At 36.0% G+C, this 27,995-nt stretch overlaps 1 protein-coding gene across 7 annotated transcripts in view; it reads right to left on the bottom strand.

Annotated features, from left to right (window-relative positions):
* NRG3 (neuregulin 3) overlaps positions 1-27,995 on the bottom strand; it is a gene marked incomplete at both ends in the record, with an annotated part of 1,026,196 nt that overhangs the window by 316,236 nt on the left and 681,965 nt on the right. The window lies entirely within an intron of this gene.

Below are 27,995 nucleotides of genomic sequence, written 5' to 3'. Positions count from 1 at the left end.
TGCAAGCATCCTCATCTGTACCCCTAAGGATTTCATCGAGCCTCTCAGGAGACATCTATATCAGGCTTCTGTCAGCAAGCACATCTTGGCATTAGCAATAGGGACTGGGTTTGGTGGCTGCATATTGGATGGATCCCCAGGTGGGGCAGTCTCTGGATGGTCTTTCCTTCAGTCTCTGTTCCACTCTTTGCCCCTGTATTTCCTTTAAACAGGAGCAATACTGGGCTTTGCCTAAGCTTTGGATATGATCTCTACAGGTTCCCCCTACCCTTTATTGGGCATTTCAGCTAATCTTATCCTCTTTGGGTCCTGGGAACATCTTGTTTCCCTGGTATGTGGGACTTGCTAGTGGCCACCCAGAGTTCTTTATCCCCCCCCATTGCTATATACTTCGGTTCAATTTCTTTACCCTCTGTGTATCAACCCTATTTCCTACCATACCTCATTTTCAATTTTTCCCTCACCCTCCTTTCTTTCTTCCAAGTCCCTTCCACTGCCTACCTCCTGTGAATGTTTTGTTCCCCCTTCTAAGAAGGACTGAAGCATCCAGATATTGGTTTTCCATATTCTTGAGCTTTATATGATCTGTGAGTTGTATCATAGCTATTCTGGGATTTTTGCCTAATATCTACTCATCAGTGAGTACATACCATGTATGTTCTTTTGTTACTGGTTAGTTGACTCAGAATGATATTTTCTATTTCCATCCATTTGCCTAATAATTTCATAAAGTCATTGTTTTTAATAGCAGAGTAGCAATACATTATGTAATGAACCATTTGTGTGTGTGTGTGTGTGTGTGTGTGTGTGTGTGTGTGTGTGTGTGTGTGTATGTGTATGTGTATCAATTCCTTTGTTGAAAGACATCTGGGTACTTTCAAGCTTCTGGCTACTACTGCTATGAAGACAGTGCTGCATGTGCCCTTGTTATATGTCAGAGTATCATTTTGGTATATGCCAAGGAATAGTATAGATGGGTCCTAATGTAGTACTATGTCCAGCTTTCTGAGAAATCACCAGACTGAATTTCAGAGTGGTTGTACCACCTTGTAATCCCACCATATATGGAAGAACGTTGTTCTTTCTCCACATCATTACCAGCATCTGCTTTCAGATCACCTTTCAGATCACCTGATATTTTTATCTTAGCTGTTCTGACAGATATGAGGTGGTTCTCAGGGTTGTTTGGATTTGCACACACTGAGGATTAAAGATGTTGAACATTTCCTTGTGTTTCTCAGCCATTCAAGATTCTTCAGTAGACGATTCTTTGTTTAACTTTGTACCTTATTTTTTAATAGGGTTAATTTGCTCTCTGGAGTCTAACTTCTTTAGTTCTTTGTATATATTGTATATTAGCCCTCTATTGGGTGTAGGATTGATGGAGATCTTTGTTCAACCTGTTGGTTGCTGTTTTGTCCTATTGACAGTGTCATTTGCCTTAAAAAAAATCTTTGCAATTTTATGAGGCTCCCTTTGTGGAGTCTTGATCTTAGAGCATAAGCCACTGGTGTTCTGTTCAGAAAGATTTCCCCTGTAATGGTAATTACAAAAGTGACTTAACCTTTTATTCCAGGCTAGTGCCTGCTCCTGTAGGGCTACATGGCACTATGGAACATCTTTATTTTTGCAGCTCCAAGCAACCTCTAAGTATTTCCAGACCCCAGATTTTTTTGACCCAGGTGTGATCCACTTTGCCCACCTTGGCTGCTTCTGTCCTGGGTAGTCCACATCCACCACAACATGCTGTTTTCACTCACTTCCCCTTGGTGTGTTGTTGCCAAGCCTTGTAAACATACATCCCAACTCCTTGGGAGGGTTTGTGCATCCAGTCACTTCGAACTCAAGCTGCCACATCAAAGAACATACCAAAATACTCTGATACAACTGTTATAATTTGCTCACCTAGGTAAGTCAAATTGTACAATTCCATCTCTTACAAAATATATATAACAACCTTATCCATATAGATATGCACCAAAAGCAACATCCACATCTGTCCCCATGTTGCTTTCATTTTACTCTCCTGTTTTTAATTACTCCTCTCTCCTTCCTAGACTTCCACTGATTACCTTTTCTTTTCATCCAGTGGTTAGCTAGACCTGCCTTATTGTAAAATGAAATCATTTTACATTTCCCTGTTCCTATATGTTTAAGGTTCTTCCCCACTTTCTCTTCTTTTATTTTCTGTGTATCTGGTTTTATGTGGTGGTCATTGATTCACTTGGGCTTAAGCTTTGTACAAGGAAATAATAATGAATCAATTTGCATTCTTTTACATGCTGTCCTCCAGTTGAACCAGCACAATTTGTTAAAAAGGCTGCCTTTTTTCTCCCACTAGATGGTTTCAGCTCCTTTATTAAAGATGAAGGGACCATAGGTGTGTGGATTCATTTCTGGGTCTTCAGTTCTATTTCATTGACCTATCTGCTTGTCTCTCTACCAATACCATTCAGGTTTTATCAGTATTGTCCTGTAATACAGGTTGAAGTCAGGTATGGTGATTCCACCAGAACTTTCCTTTGTTGCGAATAGTTTTTGCTATCCTAATATTTTTTATTGTTCCAAATGAATTTGATAATTGCCCTTTCTATTTCTGTGAAGAATTGAGTTAAAATGTTGATGGGGATTGCATTGAATCTGTAAATTGCTTTTGGGAAGATGACCATTTTTTACTATACTAATGATGAATCTTAAAAGGGAGTATCTCCCAGTAAGTTGACAAAGAAGGCTGGACAACCCTCTTATCTAGCCAGAGGAGGGTTTTTTGTACCAATCACTACAAACTTCATGGAACTAAGGATTTGGTTTTGTCAATCAATCTTTTCTTGAGGTCAACAGATAAAATACTCTCTCACATACTGACAATGGTTATTAGGAAAATCTCAGGCAACTCTTTGAAAGATTCATGGCTCAGACCATCTCTTCAGGAGCCATAACTGTTATATAGCTTTCTTGATGCTTCTCCAGAATGTTCAAAACCCCTTAAAGTTTGGCTGGTTGCTTTACTGGAAGACCGTCAATCAGGGCACCCCGATACCAGACATGACCCTAACTACTGCCAATTATGAAATAGCATTATCATATATCCTTCCCACTAATGTAAGTTATTTAAATAATGGCAATTTATTAAAACAAAAGTTATTTGTTAATAATAAATAAATAATAAATAAAATACTATTTTTAAGTGTTCAAAAACTTAACAGTACTCACTAAGAGGTGAGTGCTCCCAATATACCTCAGTTGAAGTAATGTGAAATTTGTCACATTTTGTATGGTTCTGGTAAAATTCCTAGGGCAGGAAATTAGTGATGATGTGGTCCAGACATAAAGTGTCCCCCAAAGTTATTTATTGTATGTTCAATTCCTACCTGGTAGGTTCAATCACTGCTGTATGTACACTCTGTCCTAATGTATCAGTACATTGATTAAGTCATAATTTGATTGTGTTATTGGGAGATGGTGGAAATTTGGACCATTTTGGATAAGGTGGGCCACTAGGCGTTTGTTCACGGAGGCTGTCTTTTACAAGGCCCATTTCCCAGCCTCCTTTCTGGACAGCATGTGTGTAGCAGTTTCACTTTGCTTTGGGAGAAGTTAGTATGGAAGTGCGTATGATGGATGAAGTAGCTGAGGGCGGATGGCAAGGAGGGAAATGGCACACCTTTCTCTGATTACCTGATCAAAGGTGCATTGACCTTTAAGAAAATAAACATTTGAAGAAAATGTAACCAAACAAAGTGACTCAGTTTTCTTTAATTGGAAACAAATCCTGTCACCTGGGCTCCGAAGGAGGACAGGGAAGGAAGCCATATGTTCTAACCTTTGGAATCCCATTTCAGATTTTGATGAATGTGTCCCAGAGGAACCATTACTGCCAAAGGCGAACTTTCTTTGTGCTTTGGAATTTGCCTCTGGCAATCATATAAAGTCTCAGCACAGCAAATTGCTAGGGAGCTTTGTAGTTCTGCAGTAAATAAACCATAATTGGTAGGGAATTTGGACAGCAAATTCAAAGGAAATAACCAAGAAAATAAAGTATCAAACATACATTATTTGTCCAAACTCTTCAAAACTCATTATTTTTAAGAAATTGGACCTCACTAGAGTACAAATCGAAGTTAGAGGATTAATCTCCAAGTTTCTCAATTTTAACACAACTCAGCTTTGTTATTTCAGATTATCACTTCTGTTATATTCATCTCTATTCTAAATGATCGTCATCTTCTATTCCTTACTGAAAGTCCATAATTGTTCCTTTATGTATTATGTGATGCTGGACTACTCCATTTGCAGGATGTCAATATTTGGATCTAACCAAACACAACACTGTTTCTACAAACACCAGGTCCGATGCTGTCACGGTAACTAAAGGAGCTGATAAAATATGAAGAATAAACAGAAGCCTGCATGATACCTTGAGTACTTATAGCAACTGCCATTCTGAGACAGCAAGTCCTACTTTCTGCCTTACAGCTAAGCCCTTCGATTAAGTGATCCTGACCACTGACATGAGCCCTAGTTCTCAGTCATACATAAGACCCGTGATGCAAAGTTTGTCCAGCTCATGGGTGCATACACTAATCTCTCAGATTGTGATGGAAGTCAGTAATTTGCTTGTGCATAGGTTACCTAAGGCCACAGTGCACACCACTGATTAACAGTTTGGGATAAAGTGGATATTATAAAATGTAATTAATGGTGTTCTACTCCATCTAGGACATGAAGTCGTGGTAGTGGTCTTTCTAGATAGTCAAGCTAGCTGGCTAAGTCAATTCTACTTTAGCTTCTGCTAATTCCTCACTAGGAGAGTATGGAAAAAGCACTGTTATCCACCACCACCCCTAGAGAACTTTATGAAATCAAAGTATATAAGCCCATATAAATGTCCTTAAATTGTATACATTCTACTCATGGCAAATCAAATTCTGGGCAAAATGTGCTTCTGAGAGAATTTCATTTCTCCTTTCTTTAGCATTCTCTTAGGCTTGTGCATTGATCACACACAAGTCTGGCCTATAGTGTTTAAGTATGTTGAAAGCTGCCTTGATAACTACTGTGATCAGTCTTATACCATTGAAAGATGTCAATCACAGCTGACAAAGAATGTTATCCTCATACTACCAAGCCCTAGTTAACCACCGGACTGACATATGCAAGGGGCAGTTACACTGAAACCCATGCTGACACCTCCACTGGTACATGTTTTCCGAGGAAGACAAGCATCTTTGTATGCCCCATAGGGGGAGACAGTCACAAATATCTCAGCTTCCTTTTTGCCTCAGCCTGTACTTTGATTTCCTCTGATATCACAGGGGTACAATCCCTTATGTCAAAATTCAAGGTGAAGAGATGGAAAAGAAATGGATCCTTATTGTACTGTACAAGAGCTAGATGCATATCTCTTACTAAAATAGGCCTGAAATATTAATTCAAAAAAGGTCTATTTTGAATTGTCACTACACAAATATGAGGTACAAATGCCCCACTAAATTGTGCCTGTTTTATGTCACCGACTATCATGATTGTTTACAAAGGTGTCCTAGCATATTTACATAAAAGAACCATTGTATATTTAGCAATACCCAATTAAACTTACTCAGCATTATTGCATAAGATTATGAATAGTTACTTCAACACTATGAAAAAATGCATATAAAGGAAAATGGTTTTATCTGAGAAACAGGAAATCCAATTTTACATATCGAGAAAAAGAAAATGGATCATATAGGAGTGGGCCTATCATGGTTCAGAACTGAGGTTATGCCAACATCTTAACAACAACAGTAACAACAAAAAAGACAAGTGAATAGTTTAGTAGATAAAAATGGCTGAGATAGGATATGTTGTGATCTGATAGCTCAGAGAATTATATGTGTTCTGTGTAATTTTAAAAATGCACACTGCTGCCTTTCTGGAAGCTTAGCCCGTACTCAGACCTCTCCTGGTTTCCTTTGCTACATCCAGCTTAGTACAGGATCAAACACATTCAATCCCCAACCTGGAAACGCTGAGAGCTGCTGTCTGGGCTCCACCAGCTACTTCTTTCTTTCAGATGGCTTGGCTAAGCTGCCATCAACCGTGTTCTCTCTTTCTCCTGCCCACCTTAGCTCTGCCGAATTAAAAGACTAAATAGCTTTATTATTTTAGCTCTACTCAGACAACATAATTGCTGGGCATAGAATCACCTGCCCTAATCTTATAAGCTATCAACTAGTTCCTGCCATCCTCCTCAGCTCCAGCCTGAAATTAAGGCAACCAAGGCCTTACATGAATGTTGTTTCTTCTCCTTCCAATGCATGCCTGCAAAAGCATCCTCTTTTCCTGCATCTCTTCTTTTCATCCTGGAACCCGGAAATCCTTCCTTTACCCTTTGCCCAGTGATTGGCATTTGTCTTCTTTACTGACCAAATCAAGAACCAACTAGGGAAACTGCACCTTCTCATAAACATGGGGTATCTTTCAAGAGCTGAAAGAAGAAATAAATGTTCAGCAGAGAGTAGTATATCACATAAAATCTAACCATTGTCCAAGAGACTTAGGGGAAAGTCATGAATCTGTGGGAATATAAAGCAAATTCTCTGAAAATAGTTGAGAATGGGAAACTATGGGGACCTAGTGAGCATGGGGTAGCTTTCCAGATACCAGAGTAAAAGTCTGTGATGAGGGAAGCAGTAGAAATCATGAGTAGTCACAAGATACAATTCCTCTACTGCCAAGGACTGATAAGAAAATATATAGTAGGAAAACTGGAACAGAAGACTAGTTCTAGTTGTCTCTGCAGTTTTTTATGGCAGAGCTTCAATTATCTTGCTATTGTAATGTTGTATGCTTGAACCATTACATTACAATAGCAGGTGCTTGGAATACGTACTGTAGGGCATGAAAAGACAGTCAAATCAACTACTGGCTGTTTTTTGTTATCATATGCCCCTTTGAGAAGCTACAAAGAACTGAAAATAAAATCAAGTTTTATGAGTTATCAGTTCCTGAAGAAATCCATGCATAAGCTCCAAATAATTGCGATGGTCCACATTATTAAGACTGAACCTCAAGCTTCTTGACTTTGCTGCTGGTATAATCACTTTAAATAGCTTCTGTGTAGTAGGCTTGGGATCCTTTCCCAGCCACAATTAATCTGAATAAAACCAGGGCTCCTTTCTGTTAATTAATGAATGCCTTTCCCCCAATAATTAAAAGAAAGTCTTCATTAGCAAATTGTTTCTAATCCACCAGTGATTATACAAACAATCTCTGGAGTGGGAGCCTCAAACATTTCACAACCTACTGGACTTATTGTTGGGGTATTTGCTTATTATTACTCCGTGTGTGTGTGTGTGTGTGTGTGTGTGTGTGTGTGTGCATGTGTGTGTTTTCATGTACATACAGAAGAATGGGCATATAGATATCAGAGGATTACTTTGAGAAGTCAGAGTTACTACTTCACATCATGGGATCTAGCAATAAATATAGAGGTAGAATTCAAGTCATCAGGTTTTGTTGTTGTTGTTGTAAGCAAAGTGTGGAGTCATCTTACTGGCCCAGAGAATATATATATATATTTACATTATAGCACCAACGGACAAGAGAAACGTGTAAAGAAGAGTTAGTGCAAACAATAATGGCAAAAATTGTCTTGAGTGTGAATTTTAAAGTAAATTTTAGTGTAAACATTGAAGCAGCATTGAAGTACATCCACTGTGACTGAGATATAATTAAAACAAAATGAATAACTGTCGAATGAGAGTATGAGTAAATATTCAAAGAAGAGTTTTGACAGGACTTCTGCCTCCAGCTCTCCAAGCAGGAGGATCCTGATAGCCAAGCTAGCAGGAAAACAAGGCCTTTCACTGAAGAAGAGACCCGGGTAACGATTGGGAAGATTGAGAAATACATTGCAGAGAACCTACAAAGCATGGTGGACATACCAGACCATACCCACTGTTTCCAGGATGCACAAGGACTGAGTGTACTATGTGAGTGAGACAATCCTGAAGCTGGCCGCCAGTATCTCCAGAGGTATAAGCTAGTGTCCCTGAGGATGTGTCTTGGAAAGTTTACTAAGAACCACAATTTCCATTTACTCGTTACGGCTCTGGATCACTTTGCACACTATGCCAAGTATAAAATCTGGGTAAACCCTGGAGCAGAGAAGTCCTTGTATGGAAAACATCTGTTGAAATCTGCTCAGGGTCGAATTACTGAAAACACATCTCAGTGCCAGAGAGTGATGGTTTATTTCATGGCAGAAATTTCTTTGGGTTTGGGGGCGGTAGAAAGTCTACATAAGACTGCAGAAAAGAGGACCCCATGGCAACTGTGGTGTTCCATCCAGCAGACATTGGGGAGTACGTATGCCAGGAAGAGATATAGACTTAGGATGGTCATTCCAAGAACATTTTGCTGTGTGTGAAGACTTAGGATTGTTTCCTGTGTGCAGGGCACTACCATGTTTTATCTGGATAACACTGAGATATGCAGCTTGAATTCTTATCAACAGAAATGGCTGAAAAACATGGCTTCTGGCCCTCTAGAGTCAAAGACAGGTGGATCACAAGTAGAAGGCCAGCTCAGGCTACTTGTCAAGTTCAAGGGTAGCCTGGCCTACCTAGTGAGATTTGTCTCAAAAATCTAAAACAGACAAAACAGATCCTGTGTGAGCAAATAGAGTGTTTCTATTTTGTATCTGATTTGTCTTTGTTCAAATCAGAAGACTTATGCTGAGTGATAGATTCTAAGTTACTTCCATGAGGAAAGGGGAAATATTACTGTTATCTGTGAGAACACTATTCTTCAGGCATATAATAGTACAGTGTACTTTCTCTTATTAATATTAAAGCTGGAAACAGCCATATAAGGTCATGCCTGTGCTTTTACATATGAAATTTAATAAATTTAATGGCTTTATTTAATAAATGAGTTTTATTTATATTAAAAGATGATCTGGCATATAGGATGGATTTAGTAAATAAATACATGATAAATTAGTAAGTCCATAAATGGTATCAGAAAAACCTGCCCTTGTTTTTATCCTGTGTAGATTATGGTTTAACTGAGCCCAAAAGCCCTCTCTGTAAGAACCTAAGAAAATTATCATAAATAAATCAAAATACAAAATGAGAAGAGAAGGGATTTTTAAAAATAAAATAATAATAAAGTGAATATTAGAAATATTAAATGATATAAAATTAAAATAAGTAGGATAATATAAAAATAAATATAACAAAGCCAATGCTCCTCGAATAAAGTACAAGTCATTCTTTTAAAAATTAAGATAAAGTGGATCTAGCCAGGCAGAGAGTGAACAGGGAAATTGTGTAGTATTAGGTTAACACACAGGCAGTGAAGAACTCAGGATAAGAAACTCAAACGGTGAATATAATTAGGATCTGGAATATAATTATTTACTATTGAAAGAGCCTTTAGAAGAAATTTCATTACATTTTCATGTTACATTTCTTTTTTTTGTTTTCTGTTTGATGATGAATAGAATCTTGATAACCGAAGTACCTCTGAAAATTTTCTAACACTGCCATTATCTTACTAAATAGCATCACCAGTTAGCCTTAAATGTCATTTACAAAAGCAACCCTAATGCCTGCTTAATTTGGGGATTCACCAATCAATAAAAGTGTGTACGGAGGAACTCACACGCCCAGAACAATAATGCAGGGATCATGGTTTTGGGCAGTTTAAAATTTTAATTTTATTTTTTAATTCTGTTCATTATGTGGTGTTTGCTGTAGGATATGCAGGGGTGGTATACATACCATGCTGCACATGTGGAGTTTAGTGGGTACCATGTAGAATTAGTTTTTTCCTTCCTTTTTTGGCTCTGGGAGTCAAACTCGGCTTGCTAGGCTTGTGTGATATTTTATCTCCTGTGTCCTCACATTGCTGACCCCCCTCATTTCCAAAAGAGAAAATCAAGAGCCTGCCGTTGAGGCTATCAAATAGAAAATAAAAGATAATCATTGTATACATCTTCTGGTGACTTGGGAGAAAACAGTCCATTTATGACCTTGATACAACCCTGTTTGTGTCAGCCAGTTTAATATATTTTCTTTATGCCAGGTTCTACAGAGGGAGCTTCACTGAACGAAAGAATTGCATATATGCTGTCTTGGTGATAATCTTTAAGTCTGAAGTGCTGTCATTAAATAGACAAACACCTAAAGTCCACCATTTCCAAGAAGCATTCTCCAACTTCACTGAAAATTAAACATGGACAGCAAACACTAATCATGAAGTGCTTTTGAAAAGTCATAGAGAAGTCTACCACTGTTAAAGCTTTCTACGATGTATACACATTGAAAACCTATTAAATAGAATTATCATGTTATGGTCGAGAAGGTTAATGCCAGAACTAGATTACCAACTCCAACCTTTAGTATCTGGATTGACTTACATATTTCTTGATTATTGGCCCAAGGCAGTCCCATAGACAGCCCGATATTATAGACTACTGCATATGATTTTGTTTACCCACCCCAATTTGCTTAAGAGACTATTGCTGATGATATACCACATACTTAATCAGAGAACACGGAGAAATCCAGCTGATATTCAACTAGAAGTCTCACTCCGAACAGTCAATGGGCTATGTGTTACCAGAGGAGAAACCATACATCAACCTCCTGATATAGGAACCCTGTAACATATAGCCACTGGATATAGCATGGATGCCGAAGATGGAACCAACTGCATTTTACATTATATTTAACTACAGGTATTCAAGATGAAACTCATCTGCCAATGTCAATGATGCCAAGAACCCCAGACTAGATAGGCCATAGGACCTAGAGAAAGGCCTATTGTTCTTCTGCTAACTGAACATACCAATAAAATCACTCCTAATAGCATATTGCTATACTCACATATCAGTGTATTGCTCAACCCCCATTAGAGGAGCATATTTATTCATATTTTTTATTTGATAGTTTGTATTTATATTTGAGATATTATCCCTTTCCCCAACCCCACTCCCATTTCCCTTCCCCCTCCATTTGCCTTCACAAAGGTGCACCCATTGTCTGTAGCCCATTGCCTTGGCATTCCCCTACACTGGGAAAACATGCCCTCCCTGGACCAAAAGCCTCTTCTCACATTAATGCCAGACACTGCTATCTTCAGCTACATATGCAACTGGATCAATAGGTCTCTCAATGTGTTCATAAAGATTGGGGGTTTAGTCCATGGGAGTTTTGGAGGGTTTGGTTGGTTGATAATGTTGTTCTTCCCATGAGATTGCAACCCCTTTCAGCTCCTTAGGTCCTTCCTTTATCACCCTCACTGGGTTCCCCAAGTTCAGTCCAATGGTTAGCTGCCGGGAATGCTCAGCTGTATCTATATGACTCTAGCATTGTCCTGGAGGAGGCATCTCTATCTGGATTCTGCTAGTAAGTACTTTTTGGGATCATCAGTATGCTTGCATTTGTGGCCGCATATATGGTGAGGTAGCTTCTGAGTGATCTTTTCTTCAATCCTTTTTCCTCTATTTGAATTTGCATTTCCTCCCCTGAGTGTTTTGTTCTCTCTTCTAAGAAGGACTGAGACATCCCCATTTTGGCCTTCCTTCTCATTGAGCTTCATAATGTCTGTGAATTGTTTCTTGGTTATTCAGAGCTTTCTGGGTCGAGTCTCTTTTTGCAGTAAATGGTAATTAACAGAGAAATCCACAACTAGACAACATACAAAGAGTGTAGTAGTTTAGTCTTAAAACATATGGCTACACCATGTCCCTGTGAGGGCTTCAGGATCAATACTGAAAAAGCAGAAGAAAGTATAAGAGACACAGGCCATGGATGGCACCAAGAAAACAATGTTTTTCATATAAAACAGGGCAGATGTACATATGAACTCTTAGACTGTGGTAGAATGTATGAGACCTACAAACACTCAATGCAGACAAAATCCAAGCACAGAAAACAGGAAGAGGGCTTAAAGTCCCACCCATAACTAAAAAGCTATTCACAACTAATAGCTGCTAAAAGAGGGGGAAGAAATCACCTATTTTTTTCTTAATAGAGTGTCACCAGGTATATTAAGCACACTCCAGGGCAGACTTCATGCTCTGTTCTCAAAAAGAGAAAGAACATAGATTTGGGTTAGTAGGGAGATGTCAAAAAAGCTGAAAGGAGGGAAAAGAATGTGATCAAAATGTATTGCTTGAAATTCTCAAAGCATAAATAAAAACATGAAAAATGTAAAATTTGTATGAACTGTTTCTCTACCTCACTCTTCAAAATAGCACTGCTGATATGATTTCCCAGGTGAAAAATCACTGGCTAAAAATGTTTTCTTTTTTTTTTCTAGGCTGAGAAGAGAGTTCCATGGGTAACATGATTACCTTGAAAACATGAAGACCTGGCTTGGATACCCAGAACATACACATTAAAAAAAAAAAAAAATCCAAGAGCATTTTAATCTCAGTGACGGGGAGGAGACAGGCAGGCACTTCTAGGCATCCCTTTGTAGATCCATATTCCCATCTTTTCCTACCCTCCTGTCCCAAGTGCTTCTTGTTATTAATATTTTGTAATCCTACTGTTATATCTGGATAGAATCATTCACTCTGTGTGTCTGTGTGCAAAATGTCTTACTAAACATTTTGTTTGCTTCAAAATCTTTACAGTTACTGAGACTATGTGTATGTATGAGTGTTATATTATATAAGCAATAAATATTCTCTCTATATAATATATTCCCATGCACCTATTGATAAAAGTAATAAACTAATCATATGGAAGGCATGTACTTAACTTTTTAATAATGTCCAAATTTCTCCCAAAGTTATGCTTCACTTTGCACTTCCACTAAAGGATCTGAAATTTTTATTTTATTTACATTTCTTACAGTAGATACAGTCATTTGTTTCACTTTCATTTTATCTATGTTGATTGACCTATTTTCTTCTCATTTTTGCAGGCCTAGCAATCAATTTTGCATAGCACCCCTCCCTATTTTTTGCTTTTGTGTATACATTTTAGTTTTTTGAAGTGTTTATTCAAATCTTTGCCAACTATTATGCTTTGGACTTCCTACTTACACTTAATTTTGATGTATTTATGTGATTTTATACAAAGATTTACTATAAACCATCAATGATGGATCTACATTTTAAAATATTTATTTAATTCTCTCTATTTATGTTTATGTGTTCAAGTGTGTATATGCATTGTATCTGTGTGTACATATGTGTATATGTGTGTATATATGTGTGTCTGTATGTAAGTGCATATATATGTGTGTTATGTGTTGTATGTGTCTATGTGTTTATGTTGTGGTGTGTATATATATATGAATGCAAATATGTGCATATGTCAGTATGTGTACATATGTGTGTTTGTATATATATATATATGTATATAAATTATATATGTGTGAGTATGTTGTGACATGTTCATATGGGCATATGTGTGCGTATGTTTGTATGTAAGTGTGAATGTGCATGTTGTTGGTGTATGTCTGTGTACATGTGTATGCTTACCATGGTGCTCATGTGAAGATTCATGATATCTCATTGGAGCCTTTCTGTTCTGTGGGTGGAGGGGATCAAACTCAGGACCTTAGCCTTGGTGCCAAGTGTCTTTACCCTGAGCCAATTCTTTGGCCCTCATTCTATTGCTTTAACTATTGTCTTTTAAACTATTCATTTACTTTTGTATGTAGATTTCCAAATATTCCAGCACCATATGTTGAAAATCTTATGCTTCTCTAGTTGATTTTGGTCAAAATAAAAAAATATCAAGTTTGTATATGTAGTCTCTCTTTAGCAATTGCTCTACCTACTTGCATAAATGTTTTATATTTTAATTGTTACTATGTAATAAATCCTGATATCAGGTAATTACATCCACTTTACTTTTCAAAATTGATTTAGTTATTTAAAGGTCTCTGCATTTTCCTGTCATTTTGAGGATGACTGTGTAACCTTGACTTAAAAAAATTTTATTCATAAAATTAATTTTAATCTGAGAATCAATTTATTTGCAATTTTCATGCATCTTCCAACATTTAAAAATCCTTTTAGTAATTTGTTTATGTATTTTTTATTTAAAATTGATTTTGTTAAAATACTAACAATATTGATTCGTCAAGTCATGAAAACATTACATATTTTTATTTACTTGAGTCATCTTCAGTTTTTTTTTTAGTAGATTGTTGTTCTTAGGGCTCAGGTTTTAAGTATATTTTGTCAAGATTATCAGCAATATTTTATATTTTCAATCCTATTCTAAGTGGTAATAAGTTTCACTTTGATTCAGTGACATATAATTTTTGAATATTCATTTTTTATTCTGCCATTCTGTTTGGATCCCTGTGAGTAGAAGATTTATATATTTTTATATTGCATCCAGTTTTCCACTTAGATGATGATTTTTTTCTATAAATGAAGATTCTTTCTTCTCCTCCTCCTTTCCTGGCTTGATACCTGTCATTTCTTTTACTATGAGAAGAGTCCAAAACGCTACTTTGAATAAAAGTGCTAAGAGTGAAAAATCCTTCTTTATTCATAGTGAGACCATCTTTCTTGCCCACAAGTATGATGGTGAAGATAAGTATTCAAGGGTGCCATTACTTGAGATAGTTTCTTCTTATTCTTAGGTACCAAAAGTTTTAGCTGGCATGCATATTAGATTTGTTCTTTATCCTCAGAGATGTTTATAATACTTCGGTTTTCCCTTTAATTAGTTCATAAAGTAAATTCCAGTAGAGATCTTCTAGTGTTAAACCATTATTTTGCATAATTGTTATTGCTAGTGTACTGCTTCTGGTATAAGTATATTTTTACCTATCGTGCCTATTGGTAATTAGATGTTTTAAAATATATGTTGTTAGCTCTTTTGCCTTTTTTCTCTTGTTGATCTTAGCTATATTTTTACAATTGCTATGTGCCTTGTTTACAATTTTTGCTTTGTTTTGGTGAGAAACACTCCTCTAAATACATATTTGAATGGAGGAATGTGGATATCCTTACAGAATAATTGTTGTGTTTTAAATAAGAATGGCCCCCATAGGCTCATATTTAAATGCTTAGTCAACAGGGAGCACTAATCTTTTCTTTTTAAAAAATTCTTTTCTACATCGCATGATCATTTTCCTTTCTCTCTACTCTCCTCACCAAGTTCCCTCCCTACTTTCTCCCCAACTTCCCTCACAGATATTCATCCTTCTCTGTTTCTCTTCAGAAAAGAGAAGACCTTCCAGCAATAGCAGACAAATAGGACTTAAAAGTTACTATAAAACTAGGCAAAAATCCTTATATCATGAGGCAACCCAGTATGAGGAAACCAGTCCAAAGAGCAAGCAAAATAGTCACACACACACCAACTCTCACTGTTAGGACTTACACAATAACAGCAAGTTATACAATCATAACACATTTGCAGAGGACCTAGCTCAGACCCATACAGGATCCTTGATTGACTTAAGTTGTCCTGAGTCTCTGTGAGCTCTGCTTAGTTGATTCTGTGGCAGCTTCATTGTTGACTCCTCTGGTTTCTAAAATATTTTCTTTCCTCTTCTGCAAGGTTCCAGAAACTATCCCCAATGTTTGGCTGTGGGTATCAGCATCTCCTCCCATCAATTGTTGGGTGACACATATCTGATGACAACTGGGTTAGGCATCAATCTACATGGACATAGTGGAATTCCATAAAAAACTTTATTGACCCCTTTTCCTCAGGCATGTTTGATTCTATCCTAGGTCTCCCGGCTAACATTTTAAAAATTAGCATGTGAGATTTAAAAATTGATGTGTGTTTTTTTTTATTCTAACTAAATACAGAAATATTTTAAAATAATCTTTGGTGACGTAGGCATTATACAAAAGTATGCTAGTTCACTAATACATAGGAGATTTTTTTCAAAGATCACTATGGACTTATAATTTAATTCTATTGCATATTGTTATATATTATGTATATTATAAATTATTTTTAAATATATTAAGGTTTGTTTTAAAGCCCTCAATAAAAAGTTTGTTAAATATTTTTATGTACCTAAAAAAATGTGCATTTTGCTGTTGTTGACCAAAATGTACTAAAAATAATTATCTCAACTTGCCTGATAATGTTGATCAAAGATTGTTCAATGTCTACACAGTTAAGATCATATCACTTAGGTCCATAGTAGAATGTGGCTATTTCTTCCTGCATTTATATAATTTGATTGATCTACTTTGAATATTTTTATGAGCTTTATTAATTCTTAGTAGTTAATGCCCTCTTTACATGAAATCTACTTTATTAGTACTCAGAGGTCTTTTATCCTTAGCAATATTCTTTCATTTAAAATTTATTTTATCAAGTTATTATATAACCAAGGCTTGTTTTCTTTAGTGACTATTAATATATTATAAAAAATATTAAATATTGGAGCACGGAAAATACTAAATGGTTGAATTTTTTTAGTCATTTTATTTTCTTATTCACATTTAGAATTTTAACAATGGAATTTTCTTCATATTCTGATGGGCTGGCAAAGGCTGTATTTGAGCCAATTATAGTACAGGATTCTTTCCATGTTCACTACTTAGATCTATAATTCAGTGTTCAAGTAATAGTAACAAATTAAGATTTAACAGTTTCATATAAATTTTTCAAAGTTTAAAACTGAAATATAAAAATAATTTTTGTATTCAATTTTATTTTAATCAGAAATTATATTAAATAAAATTTTGTCTTATTCTATTAAAAAAAAAAAGAAAATAATATCAAGAATATCTGATAGGAAACTGAATATTAAATATCCAAGTGCTTGATGTAATGATATAGTGTTATTACAATAAGGGGCCCTGGGTCCTGCCTTGCTGTTCTAGCTACTTATGTTTGCATTAATTATAATACTTTTTAAAAAGTATATGCAAAAATATAATTTCTGAAAGTCATAAAATGTCATTATTTACATTTTATTTACAATAAAATAAACTGAGAATAAAGAAAAAAAATATTAAATATTTTAAAATTCTTTACACATTCCTGTCTGTCTTAGTTTAGGTTTTACATTTAATTCGGGCTGGCTTACAGGTTCAGAGGTTCGGTCCATTATCGTCAAGGCAGGAACATGGCAGCATCCAGGCAGCATGGTGCAGGAGAAGCAAAGAGTTCTGAATCTTCTTCTGAAGGCAGCGAATGGAAGACTCACTTCCAGACAGCTGGAGTGAAGGTCACATAGCCCATACCTACAGTGAATCACCTACTTCTACAAAGCCACACCTCCACATAGAGCCACTCCCTGGGCCAAACATTCAAATCAAGACACTGTCTTTATCTGTAAAATGAATGGGGCTAGAGGTATGGATTACAGATGAAGAGCTCTGGCTTCTTTGACAAAGTACCTGGGTCTAGTTCCCAGTACCCACAAGGTGGCTAAACAGCCATCAGTAATTTCTTCTCCAGGGGATCCAGAACCATCTTAATTGTAAAGTCACCAGGCAAGAAAACGGTGCACAGATATACATGCAGGAGAGATACTCATATACAAATAAAATGAATAAATCTTCAATGAAATTGTTACTTCTCTGCAGTATTCATTCCACTTTTAAAACAAAATCCAATATGGTTCATAAATGACTCTAAGTAACATTAGTAACGAAGTCTCAACAATATGAGTTCCTTCACATGAGTTGAATGAAGATTAGACCAACAGCTGTGCAAATCTGGAATGAGAGAGGCCCATGAGACCTTCACCCTACACAAAGAACTGCAGCCAACTGAATAAAACTGGGAGCAGAAGCGGTGATCTTCCTCACGGCAGAGCAAACCCATTTGTTTCCCAATGCCAAGCAGCCATCTCTGAAGATATAAACTGATGTTATCTAAACTGAAGAGGATATTTTTAAGAATATATGTATATGTATACACATATATGTATTCAATTGCAATTAATAAAAAAAAGTTATGCATTTGCAAAAGATTAGGGAGAGGCTTCTGGGAGTACTTGAAAAGCGGAAAGAAAAGGAAGAAATGTAGTAATTAAATTACAATCTCTAAAATAAGCAACAACAAAAACTCAAATCCTATATTATTCACCTTTTAATTTAAGATATTAGTTAGGCTATTTACATATATTAATGTTATACATATAGTTATGTTTGAATCTACCATTATGCTTTCTCTATTTGTCTTATCTGTATTTTTTTCAGTTTTACTTTTTTTTTTTCAAGTTTGGTGTGAAGTATCTTTTTAATAGTAACTCTATTAATACATCCTAGAGTCCTAGTCAGCACACTTGATGATGTCATCCTGTTCATGGTTTCAGTCTTTATGGTATATTTTTTAACTTAGCCATTTGCAGTCAAGTGCTGTACTCCCTCTGTTCTTGCAATATTAACACTGCACACTTCCCATTCCTCCACCCTCTGAACTCTCTGTCTATCACAGTTATATATCCCATGCATTTGAGTACATTATATGTTTCTTCGACATTCAATCAATTTAAACATTATGTCCTTATCTTTATAATTATCACATCCAATGTTCTTCATTTGTTTGTACAAATCCATACAGCATCTCATAGCACCTTTTTAATAAAGAATGTGTCACATTCGTCACAAGGTAAATCTAATGGTGAAGGAATATTTAGAATTGTACATACACCCGGCAAAACCTTGATGTGGCTTGTAATGGAAAATTTTCTTTTCTGTGAATATAATTTGAAAGACAAAATTTTAACAGCTGTCCAAAAACCCACACACACTAATTCTGTGTCAGATTTGTATATTGTGATTAATTGAGCTCTTTCCTGTTTTTGAAAACATGGGTATTGGTTCATATGCTTTCTGTTTTCTGTGTACTTTCCAAAGTCCTGTTTCTTTCTTGCAATTCCAATATCTTATTTCAGGAGCCTTTGTTCTGAATGAAGAAAACCACCATTTCACCTTATTTTGCCCTTTATATTCACCCTAAGGTTCTTTTCCTTCAACTTTTTTTTTGATTGGAGAATATTTCCTTAAAATTATAAAAATTAATTCTGTAATTTTAATGATGACATGTTCTTATTTAAAAATTCCTTCTTATGAAATTAAAACAGAAATGATGACTTTGTTTCATGCTTTATAAGTAAGACTGCTGTCTATTTCAAATAAATTCTGTTGTGTAAGAAAAAGAGGCTGTATACTATTTCAATTTTAAGAGTAAATATTTATCATTTAATGTGATTATTAAATACTTAAATCCATTAAGCGTTTGTTACTAAAATTAATTCAGTATTACTTACTTAGAGAATGGCTGGATTTCACAATCAACATATAATTGTTTATTCTTTGAATATATGATATTGTGTGTGCTGCAATATTTTTTTTAGTGGAAGATTCTACTATGTTTCTTACTCGTAAGCTCATATGCTACTAGAGGAGTCAGCAACTTTAATTTTTATAGATAGAAATCATTGCTGTTATGTTTCTTTTTAACATAAATACCTTTGTAACAAGGTGGTATAAAGATTGCCTGGCTATTCTTTTACTAGATTTCCTAGGCTTTGGCAAAAAAACTCTTATTTCCTTCTGCATCAGCAAAATCTGTACAGTTCAACAAACAAACGAACATTGAATGAATGAATAAATGAATGAATGAATGAATGAATGAATGGGTGATAAAACAAATGAATAAACCTGGGAATATTTTTTAAAAAAATCATTCATTTGCTAACTGTGATCTGCATACATGTAAAAGAAAATCACTATGTCTATATATGCAAAGAAATTAACTCACATGTTTTGGCTTTCTTCTCAAACATTAAAACTTGCAAGCTCTGGGTGAGGAGGGCTGCATTTACCAAGTTCCTTTCTCTGAGGTTCAGCCAGCACCATAGTCATGGTCGTTTCACTGGGAGACACTCTAAGCTATATTCTCAGCTGGCCAGCATACCAGTTCTCTTCATCCTAAAATGGTTGGCATGGAGACTTAACTACCTTCCAAAAAGCCTGCAGTGAGAGATAAAATGCTTGAGAATAATAAAATGCTTTCTAAATCCTCTCACTCAATGCACCAACACAAGCCTTCCCTTAGAGAGAAGGAGACTGCATTCAAGCTGCCGCCATGATGTACTGTCATCTAAAATCACGTCCTGTGAAAGCTCTGGGGAAAAATAGTATATGTAGTTCTATTTCACAAGCTTCTAAATGGCACAAATAATATGGCTCACTTGCCTCGGTCTATGTACCTTGTTTTCCGGATGAAAATTTTGGCTTCTGCAGTATCTCTATGGGGGGGAAATATAAAGTAATACTTAAGTATTGAAATTGCATCTAAAGGCTCACAGAATACATGAATCACATTATCAACAAGGTGTGAGTGTCACTCTTGTGACTACTTTTGCAAGAACTGAGTTTTTCCTGGTAATGTAGTAGACAAACAACCATAGGTACTTGGTGTTTGTATGTTTATTTTGTAGACCCTGAAAAAAAAAAACACTTTCTTAGAATATACTATAAATAAAAATTCAGAACATTTAAGCTTAGGATATATTTTTAAAGTGGTAATATCTATGTGAGGGAAGCTGGAAGCTGCAAGCGCCGTCCAGGCCCCATATTCTTGTTTATGAATGGCAGATAAGTCATATTCTGAAAAATAGGTTCTTTTGCAATTACAGAAGACAAAAAGTGAGAAATATATTAAAGGACTTATAAAACAACACACTCACAATGCATACACAAAACACACACGTAAGCGAACAAGGTCACTTTGGGGGATAGTATCCTTGATACCAGGTCTTAAAGTGTCACTTGGTCCCATTGACTATTTGCCCTGAGAATTTCTGGATTAAGCTAATTTCGGTTCTTGAGATGCTTAAATGGATGTAAGCTACTGCAGAGGTATTCTGTCACTGAGAATGACAGTGATAGCAACAGGCTACATGTGGGTGGCTTTTTGTTTGTTTGCTTGTTTGTTTAGGTTTTAAGAAAGTATTTTGTTAGAGACTAAACCCAATATATATCAAAATTCAACAAAACTTTTCTATGGCATCTAATAGCTTATAGCTACAATTATAGACGACTATCCTGTCCTTTTAGAGGTAAATCTTTTTAAAGAGTGTGTACTTAGGCTGGAGAGTTGGCTCAGCGGTTAAGCTCTCACTGGTCTTCCAGAGGTCCTGAGTTTAATTCCTAACAATCGCATAGTGGCTCACAAACATCTGTAATGGGATCTAACACCCTCTTCTGCTGTGTCTGAAGACTGCTACTACAGTGTACTCATATACATAAAATAAATAATTTAAAAAAATACAGTGTATGTTTGTAGGTTAAATGAGGGGGAGGTGTTTATCTCTTTTAGTCCTTATAGGAAGAAAGGATGCTAACTTCTGGATACTTTGAATTTGTTCACTGGAGGTAGTGGTGAAAACATTTGTGTTCCTTATTACAATATCAAGGTAACTTAGTCATAATAGATCAAGATTCTTAATAGCAAAACCAACCTACACACACACACATTCACACACACACTCACAAACAAACACAGACTCACACATACTCACATATACACACAAACACTCACACACTCAGAAACACACTCACACACACACAAACACACACTCACACACACACACACTGACACACAAACACACACTCACACACACACACACACTTACACACACACACTCACACACACACACACACACACACACACACACACACACAGTATCTGATGCCCGACTCTCAATTCTTCCCAGCACTGAGAAGTATCTTGCTTTTGTTCTAGCAAAACTGCATTCTATTTGAACCAAATTCTCCTCACTACTCTGCTGCTTACTCTTGTATAGGATCAGTGTTTTCCCGCCTTATTCATCTCTCTGGCCTTTGATGTTCTGACTCACTATAATAGGAAGTTAAATCACATTTGTTATTTATCTGACTAGTTGAGAGATATGCTCTAATGTACTTATAGTAAGAAAATAAAGATACACTACAGTTGATAAATGGTGATCTTAAACTTTACTGGCCCTGCATTCTCAGTACTTTGAATATCATGAAGCTTGAGAAATCACCCATTTTTTTTGTAATCCATGAAATAAAAAATGGCTGAGACCTATCAGATAAACAGAGGTTCAATATTACTTTTTCCTATTACAGTCACATATTTAACCTTAAGTCTTACAAAAGTTTTCTGCCACTCATTGTGTATTTTTATTTTTAAGAAGTGTTTTTGGATTTAATTTTATAGGTATGCATGTGCAACTTCGTGAACACATCTGCTCAGTGTACATACAGTGCTCATAGAAGTCAGAAGGCCCAAATTTTCAGAACTGGAGGTACTAATGGCTATGAGCTGCTATGTGGGTGCTGAGAATCAAACTGGGGGCTCTCGAAGAGGAACAAGTACTTTTCTCTTACCCACTGAACTGTTGTTAGAGCCATTCAAAGTTTAAACTGCATTTTGATGGAACATGCTAGCTTGTATATGAAGGGTCTAAAATTTAAGGAAGGATTTCTCATGAGAAAAGAAGAAATGTAAAAGAAAAGAAATTTGGAAAACCATTGAAGAATTTAAAGCAGGTATTAATAGATGATTTCCTTTGTTCACATGTAACAATAAAGGATTAAAAATCTACCCCAGTATATGTAGAAGATATGATAAGTCGTGTAAAAAACTCTCTCTCTCTCTCTCTCTCTCTCTCTCTCTCTCTCTCTCTCTCTCTCTGTGTGTGTGTGTGTGTGTGTGTGTGTGTGTTTGTGTGTTTGTGCAGGTGCCATGTGTGTAAAGCTTTGATCACTAGAAATCAGAGAAAAACTGCATATTTAACAGCAGTAGATAATGTATAATGGTCTTAGGTAAGATGGAAGGAGTTTATAAACCTAATTTGGAACAACATGATATAGGCACCAAGGCAAACTTAGCTATAGAAACAGATAACAGGTCATAGGACTGGCCAGTTAATGGCCTTCTAAGACTAATACATCTGATTACTCATGGCAGTGGCCTTCATACAGACATACCCAGAATAAGAAATTCTATGATGTCCTGATCTTGTTTTTAATCAGGTGATCTCCCACCTAATAAAAGATGCTGCAAAAAAAAGTATTCTCTGGGCATAACAGACTTGCTATATTTTTTCCTTAATTATGTAAATGTTGAGAATATTACATAGATAAGATATTTTCCTTAGTACATGGTATCAGACATGTTTTTATTTGATGCAGGAAAAGTAACTCAAAGACAAGGAGGGTTCTTGGCCACAAGTCTAGAAAAAAGCTTATGAGTTAAGAGATGACTTGTTTTCCTGTTAGGGGCTTCCTTTCTTCCTTTCTTTAGTTTTTTTTTTTTTTTTTCTCCCTTAGTGTTTCCTTCCTTTAGATTATTAAATATACTTTAAATTAAATATTTTCTTTAATACATGTATGCAATACAAACTAATTATTGAAACCTCCAATTTCTCTGACATGCCCTCCTGCCCATCCCTGTCTATTCCTGGTGCTCCAGACTAACCTTTCTTACCTTCCTGGTTGTTTTGTTATACGCTATTGTGGTTGAGTGGGGCTGTGTGTGACTCCAGAGAATTGTACAATAGAGCCTGGTGGGCTGAGAAGTGGGTACATATCTGAACATAATGACACCCCTTCTACCAAAATTTAATATATAGCCAGCTGTTCAGCGTTAAGTATGAATCCTTTGCCATCTATGTCTGACTTTAGACAGGACCAGTCTCGTGAAAGATTTGCAGAAGTTACCATTGCAACTATCTGTTTGTAATTGCAATAGTTGAGCCATGCCTAGAGGACAGAGCATTTTATGGCCCATGTTTCTGTCTTCTGGCTATTATGTTTCCCCCTTCAGTGTTTGACAATTTTTTTTCTGAAACATATAGAACCTAGTACAAAGGTTTTGTTTACAGCTACACACTCAGCTTTCACTCCTTCTCTGACTTGGCAGCTATACCTCTCTGTGTTCTCCACTGTTCAGTGCAGGGGGAGCCTTCTCTGACTAAGGCTGAGAGTACTTTGTCTCCAGGTACAAACATGGACATTTATAAGACAGTATTATGTTATTTCAATTAGACTAAGTAAAAGTGGTAAATTCGCTCCTTGGGGCCATGTTATCCTTAGGCAAGAATTGTTGACAAGTTTTACTCTGCCAGGTATGGATATATTCTGGTGAAGAAATCTTAAAGTCAGTAAAACTGTGTCTGATCACACCCATCACAATCATGATACCATTGCACAAGTGCGCACATTTTCTTGGCAGGTTGGTTATATTGTTTATAGGGTTCACAGCTAGACAATATTTTTGATGCCCTTTCTACTCTAATGCTTTCTAGCACCTTGAAAGCTACGTGCCCAGGAGAAAGTTGCCAGTTTAATTCCATCTTGTTTTTCTTATAGCTTACTGCTGAGCTATGTGTAGTCTTTCTTCAGCAACTGGGTTTTATTATATAGCTCTGGAGAACGAGCAAGAAAACTGACAAGACCCTTTATTGTTTAGGTGGCTTTGGGGACTTCCCTGAAGAACAACTTCCTGTTGTGCTTCTGTACATCTGGTACAGGAAATTTTGTTTACAACGATCCACTGCTTCTAGGATCTTGTTATCTAGCCATGTAGAGTATCTCTCTTGTATGTCAATCTTTTATCTTCTTTAATTGCATTACAAGATTGCAGGTTCCCATTGAGGTTTTCTTTAATACCTGTTTACAGTCACATAAATTAATCTACTAATTTCATAGTTTCTTTATAGGAGGGTAGAATTCTCTTGTGCCTAACGACCACATTTTATTTTATGTGTATATTATATAATGGATATCAAGTCTGAGTCCATTTCGTAGCAATTATGAATAAAGTATCAATGAACATGGCTGTGAAGGTATCTCTATATAATGATATGGAGTCATTTCACTATATTCTCAGGAGTGGCTTAGCTACATCATACAGGATTCTCTCTCTCTCTCTCTCTCTCTCTCTCTCTCTCTCTCTCTCTCTCTCTCTCTCTCTCTCTCTCCCTCCCTCCCTTCAAACTGATTTCCATACTGGCTGAATATTGTCCCACAGTTTATAAGCCTTCCCATTTCACCATGTCTGTGCCGACATTTGCTGTCAACTTATGTTTTGAACAATGGACATTCTGACTAGGTTAAAATAAAATCTTAAGATAATTGATAATTTTAACCAGAATTTTTATAATACTGAAGGATGTATGAAACTTGGAAGTCCTTCCTGGATGCTATCTTGGTCTTTTTGATGCTGACTTATTAAAACAGTGAAAAAAAAAAAAGCAGGATGTGGTGGCACAGTTTTGTTATTCCAGCACTTGGGAGGGTGATATACGATCCTCAGGAGTCCCAATGCCCACTCTAGTCCACATAGTGAGTTATAGGACAGCCTGGGATACAGAATCCCCTGAATCAGAAACATAATCTTATAATATAGATGTATATATAAAAAACTGAGAAAAGAGAAAAAAAAAAGAGTTCTTAGAACTGAAATGGCAAACTCAGGGCACTTCTTTTCTAAAATCTATAGGCTCTCCTAAAACTTTAAGGCAAATTATTGTATACTAAGAGACTTAATATTATCTAACAGAATTCACAGGGGAAATGGAAACAGTAAGGTTTGTTTAACATTTGCGGGCCATTTAATCATGTCTTTACCCCTGCTTGGGTTCTAGGGGTATAAATGATTCAGTACACAAACTGCTTTATTGGAGCACATTCTCTGATAGCCAAACCTGTGGGAATTACGTTACACCTCGATGCATTGCAAATAGTGAACCATAGTGTGAAATAATTCCCATTCACAGGCTGCACATTTTGTTGTAGCTGGTAGAGTTTCAGTTACAAGTCTTCTCTCAATGTAGACAATGCAGTTTGGAATGTGTTTACACTTTTACATTAACATTCCTAATAAATAACCTTGTTCTTTATAGTATTTTTCAAACTTGTAAGTTCCTGCCAGTTTGTCCATTAAGAAATTAAATGAAATTTTTGGTAACTTCAGAGTTGTGCTCTTGGCTTGCTTCCTTCCTTCCTTCCTTCCTTCCTTCCTTCCTTCCTTCCTTCCTTCCTTCCTTCCTTATTCCTATTCTGGAAATATCTTTACCAAACAAAACTACATCTAATCCAAAGGGAAGTCAGAGAGAGAAACATCCGTCTCTAAGAGTAAAGGAAAAAGAAAAACTTTATTAATGGTTTGGAGTTGTGATACTTGATAGGAAGTAAACACCTTAAAAGTCTAATACCCTTACATGTAGAGAAAAAAGCCAAAAACAATAAAAAAAATAAAAACAGAAGATAAAAAGCATCGATATTTGCATTGTGGAAATTATAAGGTATTGAGACTCAGGTATCTCTGAAAGGAAAGAGGGCTGTAAACCAGAGGGCCTGGTGTTTGTATAAGGGGCACTATATGTTCTTATCTTCACCTCTGAAGAATGATCCTTTATTGGCTTCTGAAATGTTGACAGTGAAACAAGGCAGGTGACTGGAAGATTTATCTCGGTGAAGACAGACAAAGTATAGAGGATTTATCACAACTGATACAGCACAACAGGGTGTATCACAGAGGTTCCACCATGACATCTCAACGTTTTTTAAAGTAGTTTAAAAGTAGCTGAGCAAGCAGATATTTGGTGTGTGTGTGTGTGTGTGTGTGTGTGTGTGTGTGTGTGTGTGTGTGTGTTTGATATGATAGGTTCTTATCCTCACCTCTGCCCTATCCTCCTGTGCCATGCCTGCTTTGAAGCTGCTATGCTCTCACCTTGATAAGATAGGACTGAACCTGTGAACTTGTAAGTCAACTCCTCCAAAATGGTATCTGTTCACAGCAGGAAAACCCCAAAACAACAGTGAACCAATAAAAACATGATTTGCATTTGGATTAGGCCAGAGCCATGTTGGAGAACTGGACAGTGAGTAGCCTTTCGGGACTTGAATGGAGTAACGGGAGGATTTCACAGTAGTAAAAATGGATAAATTATTAAAGAGTCCATGTTTGGAGAATGGCTGGCTTTTGAAAAATAAAACAATGAAATTGGAACGAAATATTTCTTCATAAACTCTAATCCTTTCTAAGATGTTAATTCATAGGCTTCAGACCACGTGACCCAATTAATTAAAAAATATAACAACAACTTGCTCTTCATGCCCTGATATACTTCAAAGATAATTTTGTTGTAAGGACCCTATTAGGGTACTCATATATATTTCAACATTTTTTCCATATACATGACTAACATATAAAGAAAGATATAGAGTTCAGTAATTCTTCCTTCCTCTCAAGTCTTCTATAAATGTTCTTCTGAATTTTGTTGTACCCAACACATGTTCTTTTAAATATGTGTGATGTCACACTCATGAGCACAGACAACTTTATGACCTAAAATTAACAGCATATCTTATCTAATGAAATAATGTCTATTTACATATATTTTTCTTAAACATTTTATGAGAAGTTCACACAGCGCAGCTCGCTGATAGGTCACTCTCAGTTTCTGTTGCCCTATAGCTTTTATGTTTTCTCTCATTGTTTCTGATACAATTTGCTAGAAAACATGTTTTCCATCCCTGTAAAATTCCTTGAGGTCTTATTTTCTCTAGTTGCACCCATGATTCCCTATCATCTCTCCACACGCAGTCTATAGTTTCCATCGAACAGTGGTTGGCTCTAGAAGTTTGGGCATAGAAATCCTCATAGCTTTCTTATCAATCATGAGAAATATGTTTCCATGCACTAACAGGGATTTAACTACATTTGGTTTCATTTTCCTTTTATGATGAAAACATCTGTTAATAGTCAATACGTTTGACTTTCTTCTTTTGGCATTTGGAATCTGTTTGTACTCTAGATTAAATCACATCTCTCGTGATTGTGATTCAGGCATGAGAAAAACTGTGAGATAAATGCTTGCTTCATCTGACTATCTCCTAGATGTTTTTTTTAAAAAATAAGTTGATTCATAAGTACATTATAAATAAGATAAATAGTAAATTTTCTTATTCTTTGCATTACTATGCAGTCATACTTGAACATATTTGACATATTTTTAATCTATTTATGTTTTTATTA

Source organism: Micromys minutus (genome assembly GCF_963924665.1).
Source record: "Micromys minutus genome assembly, chromosome: 12".
Taxonomy (NCBI): domain Eukaryota; kingdom Metazoa; phylum Chordata; class Mammalia; order Rodentia; family Muridae; genus Micromys; species Micromys minutus.
This window is presented reverse-complemented; position numbering and strand designations above follow the sequence as displayed.